Source organism: Anser anser, assembly GCF_964211835.1.
Source record: "Anser anser genome assembly, chromosome: 6".
Lineage (NCBI taxonomy): Eukaryota > Metazoa > Chordata > Aves > Anseriformes > Anatidae > Anser > Anser anser.
The window spans coordinates 28,257,130-28,275,982 of NC_139726.1; the positions used below are offsets into that span (position 1 = coordinate 28,257,130).

The window sequence follows — 18,853 nt, forward strand, 5'->3', positions numbered from 1 at the left end:
GCCATGGCAAAAAGGCGCTGCACTCCCAATGCCCCTGTGGAGGAGGAATGTTGCCTTATGACACTTATAAATGGGTTGCATTGCAACCGTGCTTCCTGCTGAACACTGCCACACATGGGCATAACCGTGAGTTCAAGTATACTTAGGACACGTTCCCTGTGCCCTGTAGTCACAGCTAACAGTGACAGCAGTGGCCATCAAACCAGTGCATCCTTGTATGCTACATGTTTGTAAGCCTTGTCACTCTTCAGGAACCTGTCAAGTTCAGGACAAACATGCCTGCTATTTTGCAGGGAAATTACATATATATTTCGTATCGCTAAAGAACTTCTGTCTTTCACAGAAGTAGCCTCCACAGAAAATGGAATGAGATGTCTCAAAAGATGAGAGATGTTGATAGTGGTGTTCCTAATGAAGCCCCCTGTAGTTTTGTTTAGAGTGTCAATCCCCCTTAGATTTTCTGTGTAGTTCTGCTCATGCCTGTGCTTGGCTGTAGCAGCCTTCACAATCTGGAGACCTTTTCAGCTCTAGGAGACAAGAAGAAGAAAATTTTAATAGAAGCATAGGGCAGAACAGCACACAATTCCATCTCCTCTGGGCTTAATTTCTTCATTTTCTTTGAGTTTCTGTCATTTGACTGAAGATGGTCTTCATTTTTGACAAACCTAAAGTGTTCTGCAGAAAATAGACACTCTCAAAAAGTTGTGCTTAGTCCAAAACCCAATTTCTAATCAAAATGATCTTTTGATAGAAAGGTGTCTTTTTTTTTTTTTTTTTTTCTTATCTTTGTATTCGCTTGTTATTTCCTGGCTGGGCTATTTTTCTACTGGTGTAGTGACCTGAATCACCCCTTCTACGAATCAAGTGAATACTATAGCAGACAGAAAGGGAGCAAAACTCTACAGCTAGAGAAAAGGGAGGCTAGCCTTTCTGATGGCAGTAAGCGGCTAAGTCCTGCATTTTGAACTGCATCCTAACTTTCACAACGTGTGGATGTGCAGCTATTTCAGTGCCTATTTTTTGTTTAGAGACCATTTATAGATCACTGTTAGACTGGAAGTGAGCTTTAAGTTTATTCTTCCTATTCTTTGTTTCTAGCTAAAGTGCTAACATTGATAACCTTTTGCCTTTTTTGCCCCAGCACTGTCAGACAGTCGCAAATATTTTGTCATCTTTTAAGATTTGGATGTTTCTGGTCTCTAAACAACTTCAAGTGTATATAGAACAGCGTGACTATGGTCTGTTGTGTGCTGAAGCCAGAGCCTATGCTGGCACAGTTTTTGCTGTGAGACAGACTCTATCCTGCCCATTCTGTACGAGTTCTGGGGGCGTCTGAGGGGTCTCAGAGCTGCAGGCCAGGAACTGCCTGAGAGGTGGCAAAGTGGAGCAGTGAACAACGGGTACCTGTGGGACTCCTGAACAGGAGGTGCGTGGGCTCCAGGTCATGTCCTTTGCAGCCCCTGGTCTCCATCTTATTGCTAATGCCTTAACAGGTACTTGGATTTTTCTCCTGCCAGATATTTTTTGACTTCCTTAGTTTTTGCAAGCTTTTCTCTGTCCTTAAGCTTGTTCAGCAACAAATAATTCTGTCCTAAAAGAAAGAAGTTTGTGAGGTCTGAAGCAGAAGTGCAGTATCTGTGGGAGATCAGAGCAAGTCTAACTTATTTAGGTTGAAATTTTGTGGGATTACTTCCCTGTCCACCACTGCGAGCTATACTGTCTTGTAAGGTAATAGGTCATGGGGTTGGCTGCAAGAATCTGTATACATCCTGATGCATTCAGTGCCATCTGAATGATGCTGGTTTTTGAATTCACAAGTTGGCATGGCTGGGTTTCAGCAGTCTGCTCTCAAGGAGAGCAGTTCAGATTAGTTCTTGTGCAGAGCATGGAAAGCTCCTTGCTTACTCTCTTAATGTGCGTGGGCTCAGGTTAAGTTATAATCTAATTGAGAATTCATGCTGTATTCCAGGAAGTGGGCTTTTGCCTCAGTGATTTTGTTTTTCTTTAAGGTGTTGACCAGTACTTTGGAATTTAAAACTATGTAACCTGAAGAAGGCATAGAAACGTAATTTGAATGCAAACTGTATTAAGCCTTCACATCCTGTATCCTAGCAGGAATTTCACTAAACAGGGGAGGTATTCATTGAACTAGGAGTAAAGCAATGTCAAGTTGAGAAGGAAATTACTATGGAAATGAGTTTTAAAAGCCTGAGGCAGATGTAGGGAGAGGCACATTGTACTGGGAGTTTTCCTCATGCTGTCTAGTTTATACGGTCTTTCCATTACTTTAACAGCAGCATATAAGAAATCCTTAGCATGGAACAAAGCTTCTGAACTTCAGTAGTTCTGCGCTGTTGCCGCAGACTGGCTTGCCTCTGAAGGAAAATTAAGCCTAGCCTCAACTGGGATGGGGCAGATACTTGTATAGGAATGGCCTTGCTTGGTGTAGACCAAATGTCTACAGCCCAGTATTTTGTCTTTGTGGTCAGTAAAGCATGCTTAGGAGTGGGATGAAAGAACAGGAGAAACATGCTAACTGCTTTCCCGTTATATTTTCTGAGTGCTTGGGAAGGAACAACTGAGGAGGAGCTGTAGGTTTGATAGTCCTTGATTATTATTTTTCTTCCCTGGATTTGTCAAATAGTTGTTTGGTCTAGCTGTTTTTTTTTTTTTTTTTTAATCATGCATTTGAGGCATCCATATCTTGTGGCAGTGAGTTGTGCAGTTAGACTGCACGGTGTGTGAAAAAACCTTTCTCATCTGCCCAACAATAATGCATAATGTTCCCCCACAAAGCATACTTTGAGAAATGCTGAAAAAATCCCTATTCATTTTCTCTATGCTTTTTGTGATTTTATAGGCTTAGATCATGTTTTCTCTCTAGAGACTTGAGCAATAACTAGGTGGATTTGTTGACTTAGTTTGTTGCAGAGAGCTGGTGGTACAGGCAGAAGGTGACATTTTTCAGAACAGCAGTACAGTCTTTTTGTATCTTTCCATAAACCTGGAAATATTCCTGAAACAGTGGTGGATCCCTCATACACCATGGAATAGATAGATTGCGAGTAAGGATATACGTGGCTTAGGGCAGGAGAGCATATAATATTAATTGTGTTGCCTATGATTGATGAAAATGTGTGTTTGAGAGAGGAAAAAAGGTTGTAAATGTACAAATAAGTGTTTGTATTTACAGACTGCTGGGGGACTAGTGGAACTTTAAAAAGCTTAATCCATCTGAGTCTCAGACACTGAAAAGGAATAAACTACAATGCCCCACTTTCCTTTTTTTTTTCTTTTTTTTTTTTTGTTTTGATGCTAAAATTATGATGGGAAGAAAAATCCCAATAGACTGCAAATCAGGCTTTTGCTAAACAGTTTGGAAAAACTGAAAATACGTAGTCTATCTCTTTAATATATTTGTTTGCATTCTAAGCGCTTTCCTAAATCTATTGCAATCACTTTGGACAGAGTGTAGTAAGAGCAGAAGTGTGATCATCTGTTGCAGAGTTGTTCATACCTGGCTGTGTCATTGGAGATGAGATTATATGAGTATGCACTGTCTGAATAGCTTAACAATAACTGGTTTGGACACTGTACTGGGGAAAATGATGTAAAATGAGGTTCTAATCTGAGGCTGTCTTCAAACAAAATACTGTATCTTAGTAGCCTGGAAGTTTATCAGTTGCTTATGTACCACAGCTTTGTGGCTACTTTTTACAGCTTTAACAGACAAAGCCTACGTCCCAAATATGGGGAACATAGATTTATTCAGAAGACAGACTCTTCTGTCTTAACGGGTCTTCACTTGTTAAGTCCAGAGAGCATAGACGTGAGAGTTTATAAATTGCTTATATCTTTTAATTGACTTGAATAGGAAGCTGGTTTACACTCCAGATCCTACACGGAAGATTTGCTCTGTTTTCCTTCTGCTCAGCTAGGGAAGAGTGTGTGCGTAAGTGTTCGCTTTCTTCTTTTAACTCCCTCTCTGTAATGCAGTAGTTTTTTTCAACTGCCCAATTGAATTAAGAACGTACTGCATAATTCTTTAAGAATAAAAAACTATCTTAAAGATCATTTAAATGATCTTTAAATGTCACTGGCCTGCACATTGGAGTCTGTATTATGTTGGGATCTCAGGTTCAAGAGAGTCTGAAGAGGTACCTCTTGGCCAAATGGCCTGTGAGATTCTGTCAGTCAGTGTGGTTATCAGGTTTGTTCAGGAATTGGAGGTATGGGTGCCAAGGTGTTCGTTCCTTTGTCACCCTTCTGCAACAATAGCACATGTTGGAGGACTTCGGTGTCTCTCTCCCATCTCGTGAAGCTGATGAGCTAACAGGCTCTAATCAATAACTCAGAAGGTGCTTTTGAAGACATCTACAGGTAAGCAGCTAAGCCAGTAAGATTTCATTAGAGAACCATAATCAAAGTCAGTTACCTTTCTAGTCTATTCTGATTTTAGACAACTCCTATATTTTTGGCCCTAGTCCCAGGCTCTGCCTCTGTTGCCAGTGTTCTGAATGAGCTGCAGTGGTGTGCAGTGTAGGAGCTGAGAGTAAATTAATGGGGTCTTGGTGCCTTCTCTCAAGGACTTGGAAATGTACCATGCTATTTCCTCGATGAGGACGAGCGTGTCTCATATCACCCCTGTGGCTTATGAAGGACTAACCTGGGAGGACCTGTTACTCTTCATGGGCTGTAAATGATCTGGGTTCCCGACATGCCAGTGAGCAGGTGTTCAAAGAACAGAAAGAACACATGGAAAATCAGTGCTTTCCTAGACAACGAATAAATGAGTTGTAGGAGTAATAGCTCTAAACAGTAGCTGTCTCCATAAATTGCAAATTCTTTAAAACTATAACTATCTGCCAGTTAGTCAGCTTCTAGTTTTTGTAGACTCATGGAATGTGTTTATTGGCAGTTCTCAAAACAGGCCACCCTGTACTTGCCCAAATGTTTTACAGTATAGCAGGCATGTTGAAGCCTGTTCATTTTCCTTTACAGTACAGCCAATTACTGCATCTGATTATTCTTTTCTTACATCCCTGTATATATTTCTCCTTAGCATTCAATCATTTCTTCGAGCAACTGCCATTGTAAACAGCGGGTTGGTTCCATGCAGTAGCAAATTTTGCACTGACATCAGTGTTGGTAGTTGCTTTTGAGCCCACCCAGCCCTCAGAGCCCTCTCAAAATGTGCAGGGCAGGACTTTAAGATATCGGGCACTCTCAGCTTGAGCTGGAGTCAGGCAGCATGTCAAGGTATTGCCAGCCAGTGTGCCTGCATGTAAGAATATTGGGAAGCCTAAATTTACAGTGAAAAAAGATAAAGCTTCTGAAGAATGATCAAAACTCCTTCCTATGCTAGCTCCTGTCTTTCCCAGCTCTGCAGCTAGCTGCAGCTACTGAGGCATTGCAGGGGGGGCTACATGAATGAGGTTGTAATGGGGCTGTGGGGAGCAGTGGTTGGATGGGGGCTTGTGGTATTCAGGTAAAGAGCCAGCGCAGGCACTCTTGAGAAGCAATGGGGCTGTGCTAGCCAGCAGAGCTAGACCTTCCAGCTCTTTGTTTTTTTTGTTTGGTTGTTCTTTTTTTTTCTTTTCTTTTTTTTTTTTTTCCTTGTTCTATGAAAATCTGGATCTGTCTCTTTTAAATGACAGGTGGGAAAATTTCCATTTCAGCTCTCAGGCTATCTTAGGGAGTCTTGCAGCAAATTTGAGAATATAGAACTAAGTACAACTGGCCCATTTTTAAGTAAAAAGGAGTTTAAAAAAAAAAAAAAGAGGAGAAGCCTTTCCACATTTCTTGTCCATGGATGTAATACCCCGGGTAGCTTGGTTTTGTCCTTTTTCTGAGCATCCAATATAATATTATTTGAATCCAGAATTTTATCCTACTGTTTGTACCATGTTTTCAACATGCTGTGGTGTTCAGAAAGGCTTTCCATCTTCCTTTACCCACCACCCAGAATCAGCAAGTGTCATGTCCGGTCTGTCTTCCTGTGTTGATCTGCTTGCTGCATGATGACAAGATAGGTTGAGTACTTGGGAGTCTACTGGTGCTCCGCAAAGATGCATTGAGGTGTGCACTAGACACGGGGGCAGAGGGACAAGAGGATCTGCCTTCCTTGGAGACCCCAAGTCTGCAGCCTTTGAACTGTTCCCCTTGCTGCTGAATGAGAACCCTAACCCAGATATCTCTGCCCCTGCTCAAAAAAAAAAAAAAAAAAAAAAGAATTAAGCATGGATTTCCTGCTCTCTAACTGTAGGTTTCTGTGTATAACAAACTATTCTTCAAATCCTGATCAGAAGGCAAGGTTTTAGGAAAATGAGTCTTTTTCATGATGAGAAAGCTTGCAGCTTCTTCCCTATAACAGCCCGTTGTTACGGCTGGGGACAGCAGGATGGGTTAATCGTGGCCCCATTTCCTGAGGTCTCCTGCGGTCATGATTTGTGAATGCCTGAGAATACCCCTGCTGAATTCTAATTGTTTGTGGCAGTCGGCACATGATTTCAAGTGTTTGGTCACAGCAGTGTTCGTTTTCTGCTCTTTTAATCTTTGATGGATGTTGCGCCTGGCTTCACTGATGTGGTTCACAACACAGTAGGCAGTGATTTCCTATAAGATGTTTTGTCTCGACTACAGAGGTGTAGAGTCCTTCTACGATGACCAGTATTTATTAATGACATCTCAAGGTTTCTAAAGAGAAAGCTCTGCCATAGACCATTAGAACCTAATCTATTCCAAAATGTCAGACGCAGTTAAGCAAGAGTTATCTAGATTGCACCGAGACTTTCCTCATTAGTTCAGACTCCGATTAGAAGACTGATTAAAGGCTTTCTTTCTGTAGAGGTTCACTCTTTATCTCTGCAGATATCGTTACTATGCAAGATGTGATAGAGCTAGCTTAAGGCTCACACAGATACTAAAACTCAAAAGTATTTGTGTGTACATATCTGCACGGTCATTCAAGTCCATACAGTGCACATGCATGTTTTTTGAAATGCCTTTGATCAGTAACATGAAAAATGTTCATTTCTGAGCATGAATAGGATTGTATTTTATTGCACCTTTCAAACTGTTCAGCTGGTGTTAATAGTATGCGCTTGTATAAAAGGTCAAATTTTCGTATCATATGTAAAGCTGTAGGATTAAGATTTTAACAGTAATTTGGGGGGTTGCTGGGATACAAAGTATTTTGTACAGAATACTTGGTATCTGAGATCATTAAGGCTAGCCAAATTGCTTCCTGTGATTAAAGGTTGCTCTTGCTGTTCACTCTAAGCTACGTGATTGTGACAGTGCTGAAATATTTAAGGCTCCTCCTGATTTTTTACCTACAAATAGCATTAAGCTTTAGCATATGCCTTAAATTTCTTATGATCTCAGTGAATATGGCGATTTCATATACAAGCTCTTAGAAGAAAGGATTGTTGATTCCTTGCGTGTTTGTATAGTGTTTAGCACAATAGGGATGAAGTCTCTTGATATTTCTGGAGCCGAGGTAATAAACTAGCATTATCAAGAAATAAAAACATTCATGAGGCAACTGCCAAAGCTTCCAAATGATTTTGCAAGATAGAATTCATAAGGAATTGGAGCTTTCAACTTTTATTCTTGTGTATTTTGTGATTAACTGTCTTGTGCATGAATCATTTTACAAACATCTTGTAGGCTAATGCTAGATAAACAAGAAAGTACAGACAGCTTTAAGAAATTGTGTGTAAGTCAATGGTCTTGTAAGAGGGATTTGATTGTTGTTTTCAGTCTGGTCAGATTAATAACTAAACATAGGTGCCGTTTGGTAGCCTGGGTGTGTATATTTTCACGTAAAGGAGAGAACATAGTATTAAGTAGGGGTATTGGTCCAGTTACTACGGAACAGATAATTTGTTAATTATTGACAAACTAGCAGGGAGACCACTCTCTGGATGCCAGTAAGCATTACCTCACTTCTGTGAGGTTAATTTGTAGACCTTGAAAGGGATAGGAGGGGATGGGAGATGGACACGTACCCATTTACGTGTCAAAGTCAATTTCATTAACCTTGTTCAATGACTAAAAAAACCTAAAATAATCTAGCAGTTTAATTGTAGGTATCAGGTAGGATGTACCTTGTATTATAGCTGACAGGCAAGAGATCTTGGTTTTGCGTTTTCATGAGTGTCCCTTACGTAAGTGACTGAGGTCACCCTTTGTACTCATGGTTTTTTGGGGTGATTGTTTTTGGGATAGGGTTGCCAGAGCTGCCAAAGATAGTAGCAGGGCTTCTGTGGCCTTCTTGTACAGAGCTGTGAAAGTAACAACTAGTCATAAGATTAAAACAAAAACAGATCTTTCAGCTGCAGAGCTGTCTGCTGACTAATTTCTAATTAGCTTTGCCAGTTTTATCACAGACTTGCTGTTTGCTCTCAGTGTCCTGCACAAGTGATGCAGTTGTTTGTCAAAGGTGTCTGATTTCTTCATATTTTAATGGTGGTGACCCCTTTTAGTTAAACTCAAGTCTTCTGAATCCCAGGCTGGTGTTCTTATCCCCTGCTATTTGTGATTTTCAACAAATAACTTAATTTCAGCTAACACATAGAGAGGAATAAAAATTCTCAGTTCTCCACCTGTACAGTCCTACACGCATACACATGCAGGCACACATTTTGTAAATGCTGTGTACTGTTTTCTTTTTCCAATCTTGAGACTGTTTACTCTTCTTGAATGAAACTAATAGTGTGGATAGACAGCTGACCAAGGAAAGGGAAGCCTTAAGGGCTGTGACCACAGATTATTTAGATGTGCCACAGACTTGAGGGGAAATAATTTTGTTGTAGTTTATTTCCCAATCAAAGGTTGAAATCCGCCTTTCAATGCTGTTTTTCAGGAAACATCTACTCTGTGCAGCCAGAGTTTTTCTGAGAACACCTGCAGCTGCTGATGACTTCAGCTGGGCTTGAGAGTGTTTCTGAACATCAGGTCTGGCAGTCTCAGTCTGCTGGTAGGTGTGTGGGCTGTATCCTGCAGAACTTGTGCTAGTGACACTCTGCAAGGCAGTATCTCTGCTTCTTGCTCCATGCCCTCCCAGACCCTCAGGGTATGCTTCCAAAATGTATTTGGCAAGCTTCAACCCATGCCTCATCTAAATCCTAAGACCAACCTACTGCAATATTGTCTCCAGAAAATGAGCACAGAGGCACTCTAACAAGGAAATGTTGACTGTATCAAATCACTGTGAGGCAAATCCTTGGCTCCACTCTACTGCTTTTACATTATTGCAGGAATAAAAAAATGCACATCTAGATAAATCAGTCACTTCTTTAACTGGTGTCTAAAGTTGTTTGATTCCTAACGTGAACCTTCAGTGTTGGGAAATCCCTGAGTGGAGTATTAGAAAGCCAAGATAGGAGCTCCCTATTCTCCTTCCCAAAGAATAAGGGATATAGTTAGAGGCGTGAAGATGTTGCCAAAATCCTCAGCTGCCCTAATTCTATTGAGATTGTTGGATAGTAGCGAAGTAACTAATGCTTAAGCCACAGAATTCCAGGATCAAGGAACTACAAAGGGTGGTATCAAGTCATATTTGTGCACAATGCTTTTTGTCACCTAGCTAGCTAGCTGTGTCCAAGCAGTTGCTCATCAGGGCTGCTATAGTACTGACAAGTAATATAACCTCCATCAACCTGTGTCAGAGTGCCATCACTGTACCTAGACCCTCAAGTAGAGTGCAGATCATAGAATTATGATTTACATCCCAAGTTGGAAGGGACCCACAAGGAGCATTGAGTCCAACTCCTATGATGGGCAGGAGAAAAGACTTTCTTTCCCATCTCCTTTGAACAGTTTCGGCACAACAGCCTGGTCTCTGACATTTAGTTTGGAGACAGACTTGCAGGAAAGCAAAATGAATAACCACTAGGAAATGGCTGGAAATAAAAAAACAACCTATGTTTGTTTTGTAAATTGGTCAATTCTGACTTGTCTTCCAGTGTAAAAGCAAGCAATATTTAAGTATTTGTCAGAAAATATATCATGCTGGATGAGGATTCTTTCCACCTGATACTCATCTTAAGTTACTAATGTCCTGGGTCATCAGGAAAATGGCACAGCATAGGCTTGCTTAGGTTGAGAATTTACTGTCTTAGACATCTGTGAACCTATAACTGGGTGTATATATAGAACAGATCAAGATGTAGGATGTTGTAAAGAATGAATAAATAAATTCTTGCCACAAGTTTGGGATGAACTCATTACATCACTGATGGTGGAGCCAAGAATGAGTTAAGCCAAGTCTTCCCAGACAAATCTGGTAGCAGCTCTACAGTATCTCACACCATCAGTGATTGCTGAATAAGTCTTGTCCTCTTACAAAGCCTCAGTGTGCTTTCTACCTCTTTTAAAGTAGAGTTGCTGCACTGCAGGAAAAAAAACCCATGTCATTGGCATGGGTGTAGCTTATTAGTTTTAATAGCAATGAGTTATGCAGAATACAAAATACTATTATATAATTGCTTTGAATATTATACTAGGACTTGAGAAATATGGGAGCCAGAGTGATGAGTATCGTGTGGGATGGCTGACACTTCCCCTTCTAATCCAAGGAAGAAAAAAACCTCAGCTAGTTAGCATGAAAACTTTTTTCCAGTTGAATAGAAGTTGAGAAGGTTTGTTCCTTGTCAGGGTTCATAGACACGAAATCCACACATGAACTGGCTCCGTTGATGCTGATGGCAAAATTCCAGCAGACTTTATGAGAGCCAAAATCCGGCTCCATGTGGGCTTCAAAGGAAGCAGCTCTCCATACAGCAATGTGTTTGAGAAATAATTCACCCTATATAGAGACACAGAGACCATGTTGGCACCATTTAAAACCTTAGAACAGGTACAAATTTAATCAAGATAAATGAACTATAGCTGATAACTTTCAAAGAAATGAGGGGAAGATTATAGGGAAGATGATGCTAAGAATATGTTTCAGTATTAGGTTAATTTTATTAGCAGCTTATTAACATCAGTGAACAGCAGTAGTCTTCTTGAGGTTTCATGGAGTGGCTGTGTAATTTAACATGTAGAGGAACAGAGCCAGGGGCCTCATGTAAGTTGTTGGTTCTTACCTGCTTTCCTCCATATGCCATGATGGCTTTATTCAAGTCTTGGAGGGTGTGCAACTTTATCTGTAGTTTTTTTCCATATCTGTGGCCCCACAGGTGCATTCTCCTACTGCCCATTTTCCATGAAGGCTCAGCCATTTTCTCAGAGTACAGAACAGTGCACCCACTCTTGGACTGTAGGTTTTTGGAAGACACAGACCCAAGCAGTCCTTCATAATGTGCTTTGCATTTGAAGTCTTGCTAACATGGGAGTGACTGTCATGAGACTTCCATTTCAAATAATCCTGAAACAGAAGGGAAAAAAAAGGAGGAGGGGTAAAAGTAAAGGAAAATCTTTTATCAGTTGGGCTATTTGTGGCTTACTTACTACACAGGAAATTATTCTTTCCTTACATGCTTTCACCATTGTGGCTTTATCTGCTGCCATCAGCAAGCTCTGTTGTCTGCACCTAAGAATCACTGTACAGCACGGCTAGGACCTGAGCTATGCTGTTCTCCAGTAGACCACCTACAGCAGAAAGTACTGAACAGCCAGAGCTCAGGCTATGAATTAATGATCAAGACTTAGCCCACTTTTAATCTGGCAACATACTAGATTATTTCAGTGGGGACTTGAATTGACTCCTCCTGGATTGGAAGACGGCTTTGTGGATGAGGTCCAGACAAGTCCTGTCCTAGATGAAGATACAGTAGGTGTTTGCTGAGGGTAGCAGGCCTGCTGGGCAGTGCCCATGAGCGTCCAGAGTACCTTGCCTATAACCACAGTCCTGTAAGGCCAGGCTGCTACTGCTGTTGCCACCAGGGTGGCGTCTCATTTGACAAGGGCATTCTGGCTTTTCTCCCTTCATCTCAGTGGCAGCAGGAGCCTATATCTGCAGAGCTTTGCCTTTATTCTCCCCGGCTCTGCCCATTTCAGATGTCTCTCTCCTTCCTGTGGCCTCTGTAGCCCCCAGCTCGCCATGGGAGCGATCCGTTTTGTCCCCAGTGCTGAGAAGCGGGAGGCACAGTTCTGGGTGCAGTCTGCATGTGCATGTTAATAAAGGATGCCCATTTAGCAATGCTTCGGGGATACTTCAGTTTTTACGTGGGGTCCAGAGTGTCTGATGAGCTATAGAATACAAGAAATGAAGCAAAAGTGCTTTTAGGATACTTCTGAGTGAATCTAAGAAGTACTCTAAGTATGGGAAGCACTTCAGGGGCAGTATTGAAGACATGAAACACTTCCCTGAGAATTTCTACATACAAGCAGCGTCATGCATAGTATATCGCTGTACTAAGAAAGTAGTACAGATGTCTGTTGATAAGCCTGCCTGCTAAAACCATATTCCTGTCAGTACTCAATACAGTATGTATCACACCAGTTCTTCAAAACTGGGGGGTCACGGACTACAGCGGTCATGTTGGTTTGCTTCATTGCATCCATGACCACTATTATTGTGAAATGCTTTTTTTTTTTTTTTAAAAAAAAGGGCAAATTAATGGATTTGAAATGTAAAAGTACAGGGATCAAATGTGTTAGCAATAAAGCAATTGTAGCTCACTTCCTGATTCAGCTTAAATTTTCCCTTTACCTTTTCTCTTTGTTTACCTGATCTCTTTAGAAAGGGGGCACCAGCTTCAGAAGCATGGCCCTGGCCTCAGGTCGGGCAGGCAGTTGCTATGTTATAGAGATAATGACTATTTCTGTAGCATTCAAATCAGGCCATGGCTTTTTTATGCTGGATCCTCTGTGAATAGACAAGTCTGGCCCCTGCTAGCTTGAGAAATTTCTCTTCACACAAGCCCTTACATAAGTCATCAGCAGCAAAGAGGAAGTTATGCAAGAGAGAGGAGGTTGCTGTAAAAAGACCTTAATATGGGGTCTGTTTCAAAAACTGGGGTTTCCCTCATAAACTTTAGCATGTTTGGGAAGGCAGCAACAGCCATGCATCTCAAACAGATTATGCTATCTTGACTGGGGGAGTCCGTCTCGGTCTGAAATATCTCCCTGTGCACTCAGGGGTTAGAGGAATGGCTGCCCTATAAAGGCCGCAGATAAGATAGATGCTTTGCATCTGTTCTCCATTGGTGTGCCTTGAACGAGGTGTGTGAGAAGGGCTCTGATAAATCAGCTATCGTGGATCATTGAGAGAATAAAGCAATACAAGTATACAAGAGTTTCTCTTGGGAAACTCTCTGGTATCTTGAAAGCAAATAATAAAGTAGAGGTTTCCAAATTATTCTCATTATTGGGGTGTTCACATACTTTCTTTGATGTAAAGTTAGTGTCACTTTCTGGTTCCCACTGACCAAAAATTATATCTTAGGCTAATTTTTCTAGTAGTAATGCTAAACAGAGGAAACGGTCATGGTTCTGGGATGTACAGCAGAGATTCAAAATCGACCTCAAAGTAGTGTCAACAATTCACAAAGTTGATGCTTCCTTCCAGCCCTGACTCTAGTAATGCTGCTGTGATACAGCTGGGAGGAAATTTTGGGGTAAATTCTTATCTGTATCCTGCACGCTTTAGTTTTTTTTTTGTTTGTTTTTTTTTTCTTCTGCACAACTAGGTTCAAAATGTGCTCCTTTCAGAAATAATTCTGACTTCTATTGAGTCAGGGTTAGTGTTGTTGGTATGAACTCACAGGAAAAAGCTGCCTTTGGCTGTGGCTCTGATGTATTCACTTTTCATCGCAACACTGCAGTGCATCATATAAATGAGTCTGTTCTTTTAGCTCCTGTGAAACTCCTGTGATGGTATATGCTATTCAAACAAAATATTTCAAATCAGTATAACAGATGTAGGCTCAAAAAACAAAACAATCCGCATACAAATCCACAAACTAGCAGGTTTACCTATTAATCTGGCATTTAACAACACAATGATTTTTTTTTGTATAGAAATGTGTATTTTTTGTGTCATGACCTTCAAAACAATAATTTAAAGATTGTTCAGTTTTAGCTATGACACATGTATCTTGTATTATATTGTCCCATTGGTTATTATGGCATTCATAGTTTTCATGGCAAATAAATGTTGTAAAATAATTTGGCAGTAAAATAATTATGTCACTGTAAGTTAACATTCCAAAATGGAAGAGATTCAATCCCTGAGAGCTATGGCAGTGAATTTTCTTACAGCTACTCACCTCTGGTTCATAAAGCGCTGCCAATTTCTCCTGTTCTTTTTTCATCACCTCCTTCTGCCGCGACTTAGCAGGGAGACATTAGGCGTTTTTCCCTGACCCCAGGATGGTCAGCAAGCTCTCAAAGATTGCAGTTTGCCCCTGGAACGGCAAATTTACTATCAGAGCACTCAGCCAGATTCTTTGTTTAGAAATGCACTAGTTCATAAATTCTGTGCCTTGCCAATGTGCTACTCCAAAGAGCAGAAAAGCCAGACTAGCATCCTGTGTTTTTGAAAAGTGTGAGGAAAGTTCAGAGGAGTTGTTTACTTTTTTCTCCTCTATGGCCCGTATACTTGTTGTTCTCTCCACTCTGGTTGCTTTGCAACATCTCGGGATCTGTGAACCACTGCCACCATCCTCCTTATTGTGGTCAGGGGTTGTTTCTCTGTTGCTATGGTGGCAAACTGAAATTAAGTTCCTTACATCAGCCAGGGAGAGAGTGAGGGAGAGCACAAGCAAGCACAGAAATACTACAAGGGGCAGGTTCAGATGTAACGAATGTGCTGTCCTGCAGTAAATACCTGTAGCTGACAGAATGACATTATTCTTCCCAACCTGCTTTATTGTGCTTTTTTTTTTTTTTCTTCATGAAAGTCCCCCAAATTCCATTATTTGTTAGCTGAGAATGGAGAAAAACAATATTACTAGAGCTGGAAGAGACCAGTTCTGGGGATTGTATTGTAGAATGCTCGTCCTCTGTGTATTTGTGTAGGTCTTTATGTAACTTGAATGACTTTGTCTCTGGTTCTTCAACTCTTTTTATGCAGAAACTTACTGTAAGAACATTTCACCTTTCTTAGGTAACTGAAGAGGAAGATAAGAGTCTCAGCCTCTCAGTTGTGTTCCTGACTCCTGCCATAGTGATCCTGTTCTTTGGGCCCCACGCTAGCACCGGGTTGCCAAGACTTATTCAGGTATTTGCTTCCTTCTGTGCTCAGATGTGTGGTTCTTTACTCTCTTCATGCTTCATTCAAAGGTACAAGTTTCTTTCTCTTTAATTTCTCGCTAAGCTACTCAACTGCTGTGAGGATTTTTAGTGGGAACAAGAGGGGTGGGGAGCCATCTTTGAGTACAGGCATGCTCTGCTTTCAGAAGTGAGATGTGAACACAGTGTGCGCTTTTGCCTGGCCTTGAAACCAGGATAGTCTGTCAACTGCACTTCGGCATCATCTTGTGGAAGTGCCCCCTGCTGCCATGTACAAAGACTTACAGCACGCTACAACACTGCAACTTTTAACTTTATTTTATACAGTGTCTTTCACTCTCCATGTGCTCAAAGTGGTTTACAATATACAAACAGCAATAGAAATTGTACAAAACAAGTATGTCTTCAAACAGAGGAGCTGCTTTCTTCAGTTGGCAAAAACGACACTTTCCATAACAGAACAGCAATAGAAACGAGCCTGTGCTGGCAGGGCAATCATAAATTCTCTCCCCAGCTTAGGATAATTTTCTTCCAAGATGTACAAATGATTGTACTTCATGACTTTATAATGAGTTGAACCAAATGTAAATTAATTTAAGAAAATAGAGATTTAGGTGAGAATATCAATCTAAATTCACTTCCAAAGACTGTGATTGATTCTCTGCTTTGCATTTCTTTAGCCACTCTTCTGCAAGGCTGTGCCACATAGTTTTTAAGCAGTGCTTAATTACATTTCATTAATGTTGTGGGAAGGGGATGTAGCAACTGCCTTTTGTCCACTGCTTTTTAAGATTGTCAGTTTTATTGGCTAGTCTGCCTTAGTTTATATCTGTGAAGGATATATATTTTACAAATAAAAATCCATCTCTGAGTGCTACATCAAGTCTGTTTTAAATGCCATTAAAATAAACTTGTGAAAATTGAGAATAACATACCATTGGAATAGGCTGTCCAAATCTGTAGGTATGGAACAGCTACGGAAAACATTCATTTTCATTGAATATCCGAGGGTATCTAACTGAGATAGTGATTGTAATGAGGAGTTTGCTTGGGAAAAATGAGTAAACTCAAAGTAGGACCAGATGCTGGTCTGGATGTAGGTGGGCTTGAGAGCAAAGGAGGAAACAATTTGAGCAAGGAAAACAGAAGCAGGACGTGAGGAAGGAAATGGCAAATAATTGGCAGCACTAAGAAGTGGAAGGGGACATGGGGAGCCCTGGGAAGGCTGGGAGCAGAGAGGGAAAAGGAAGGACTGAGGCATGAGTGGGGATGAAACTGAAGGGGATGTGGGCTGCAGTGGTGAGTGGGGATGGGTTTGTTGCAGAGGTCTCTCAGAGAGCTGGGCATGGTAATCTGGGCTGGGTATGGAGCTGGAGGAAAGAGCACGGGGACTCTGTGCTGTGTCTGGGGACTCTAGTTGTTCAGTGCAGCATTTAGCTCCCTCAGTGCAGGAAGGTCTCCTTTTTTTGCACACTGTCTTCTGCCTCATCAACTGTGCATCTTCCACTTGCTGCAACCAAGGGTACAGCAGAGTCCTACAGGCAGCTGTCGTTTTTGCCCCAGAGCAGGTGTAATCCTTGTACCGCCGCTTGGATCCAGAGTATGTGTATGGGTCGGGGGGGACACAACACATGCAATTATGTCAACTGGAACGTGGATCTTCCTGCGTGTGATAAGGAGGGAAATACATTTTGGAAATGCACCAGTACTTCTTGCACTTCATGTTTCTTGAAGGCTCCAGCTTGCAAATTTAATGAAATCCCTCTAACATAGCAGCACAAATGCCTGTGTGAACATAAATGTAAAGATTATGTATGTTTGGGGATGATTATGTTTGGTGAGGAGCTAAGCAACGCATAGCAGGAGGTGGAAAGCAATAGCCGGTGTTAAATGTCACTCGCCAGCATGATAACTTCAGCACGTCCACGCCTCTTTGTAGCGCAGAGGCTGGATTATTAGCCTCCGTAACAATACCATCTTGCACTGCAGTACTGTTTGCTCTTGCAAACTGAGCAGGATCACATCTGCCCAGGATCTTAGATGGAGCTCTGCAGAGGTCACTGACATGCCGTGGAAGCATGTTTGTTCAGTAAGTGACACTTTTATCCTGATGTCCCACTAAGCCAGCGCACCAGAATGGCTTCCTTTGCCACTGTGCAATATCTAGCTGGGTGTATGTATGTTTTAGACTCAAAATACAAAGTGCAGACACTGACTGTTTTTGATCATTGGAGATTTTGTATGGAACTGGTTATAAAACTGGGCTGTTAGCCCTTGTACGTTGCCAAAGTTGTGTTTAGATAACTGCTCTCTGCCTGTAGATATTTCTTCCAGTTCTTCTACTTATCCAGGGCTAACCTAAGCTGAGTTGCAGTGTTGTTTTTCCCTATTTTATGAGGGTTACGCAAGAACTTCTGTAAAGAGTCTGTGGTGTCCTGCCTGAGAGGGGGTTCTGCAGTGGGAACAACTGCAGTAAGCCTGGCATGCCTGTCTGCAGATTAAACCCAGAAGTTATATCAGCAGCAGGCAGGCAGCCCCTGATCATGGCAACACAGTAACTGATGAGGGGTCTCAGGGCCACAGCAGGCCCATGGACCCTCAAGTAAATCCATTCAGTGTCTGGTGAGACAGGAGCACTCTGTGGCAGCATATGGTAAGTTTGTCTGCGCTGCAGTTTGCCATATACGTGTGTGTGTTCTCCCACTTCTCAGCTATGCAGTACAGCCATGGAATAACTGTTAGCTGGAACTCCGAGGGGCTCTGGGGTGACAAACTGTAGGTGTCGTCTTGACAATGAGCAGCTGTGGACGACCACAAGTCCAGTTCTTCATCATCACCAACCCAGGCAGGAAATGGCGCAGGAATTGGCACAGGAATTGTGTAAGGATTTTAAATCAGCTTTGCACTATCTGCTCTTGCCAATCTGCTAGAATAAATTTGAGGGGCCCAAAGTTTATTGTACCTGTGTACAATATGTGCAGATTGTTAGGACTCACAGTGGGACTTTATGGCCACTTAGGCATTGTAATGGTATTGCTATCTCCTTTCCCCCAGGCCTTCTACGCTGTGGGAGAGGAATAAAAAGGCAATAGTGCACTGGACCCCAACTCAGGGCTTGCTAGACGGCTGGCATTAACACAGGGTATAAAAAGGCTGAAATGAAGACTGGCAGAGGGAGTTCTCCGTAATACGCCAGCAACATCTTACTTGTTCAACACAGCTATCAACTCTGTGGGATCAAAGCAGTTGCACGCAGCTAATGCTGGTTACTCAGGAAGGAAGGGGCTTTCAGATGGGAATGTTTTTTAGTAGTTAGGAACCTGTGCTAGGTTCAAACTGGAAGCCCAAAGATGAGAGTGTCTGGGACAAGTCATTGTCCTGCAAGAACTGCTTCCAAACATTACTGCTGGAAAATGGAGCAGGCAGGCTACTGTGTTCAAAGAAAGTTTTGGTTACAGCCCCTTGTTAGTTTAATTTTAGTTCTTATGAATTGACATGTGGCAGGCATGATTTTTAATTAGAGCTTTAGCTGTGTTTTACTGGTAGGACTGCAGAGCGTTGTGGAATTTACATTAAGAAAAAAAATGCTCTGTCGGTGGAGTGCAAGGCTGTTTAGTAATCAGAGTGGAAAGTTAACTTTGAAACAAATTGGCAACTGATCAGATAA

General features: G+C 41.7%; 1 protein-coding gene and 1 long non-coding RNA gene across 7 annotated transcripts in view; one reads left to right on the plus strand and one right to left on the minus strand.

Moving 5' to 3' along the window:
- The window catches only part of ALS2 (alsin Rho guanine nucleotide exchange factor ALS2), a 224,019-nt gene that overhangs the window by 38,351 nt on the left and 166,815 nt on the right, over positions 1-18,853 (plus strand). For 5 of the 6 annotated variants that reach the window (XM_083842224.1, XM_083842222.1, XM_083842219.1 and 2 more), the window contains one exon: positions 15,062-15,175. The exons of the other annotated variant lie outside the window; for it this stretch is intronic. The gene's annotated coding sequence lies outside the window, so the exon portion shown is untranslated. The remainder of the gene's footprint in view (positions 1-15,061; positions 15,176-18,853) is intronic. 6 annotated transcript variants of the gene reach the window in all.
- On the minus strand, positions 11,125-14,968 carry LOC310901849. The gene is made up of 3 exons (XR_014586214.1): positions 14,223-14,968; positions 13,719-13,837; positions 11,125-11,377 (listed from the first exon to the last, which is right to left on the minus strand). It is a non-coding gene; the product is annotated as an uncharacterized lncRNA (long non-coding RNA).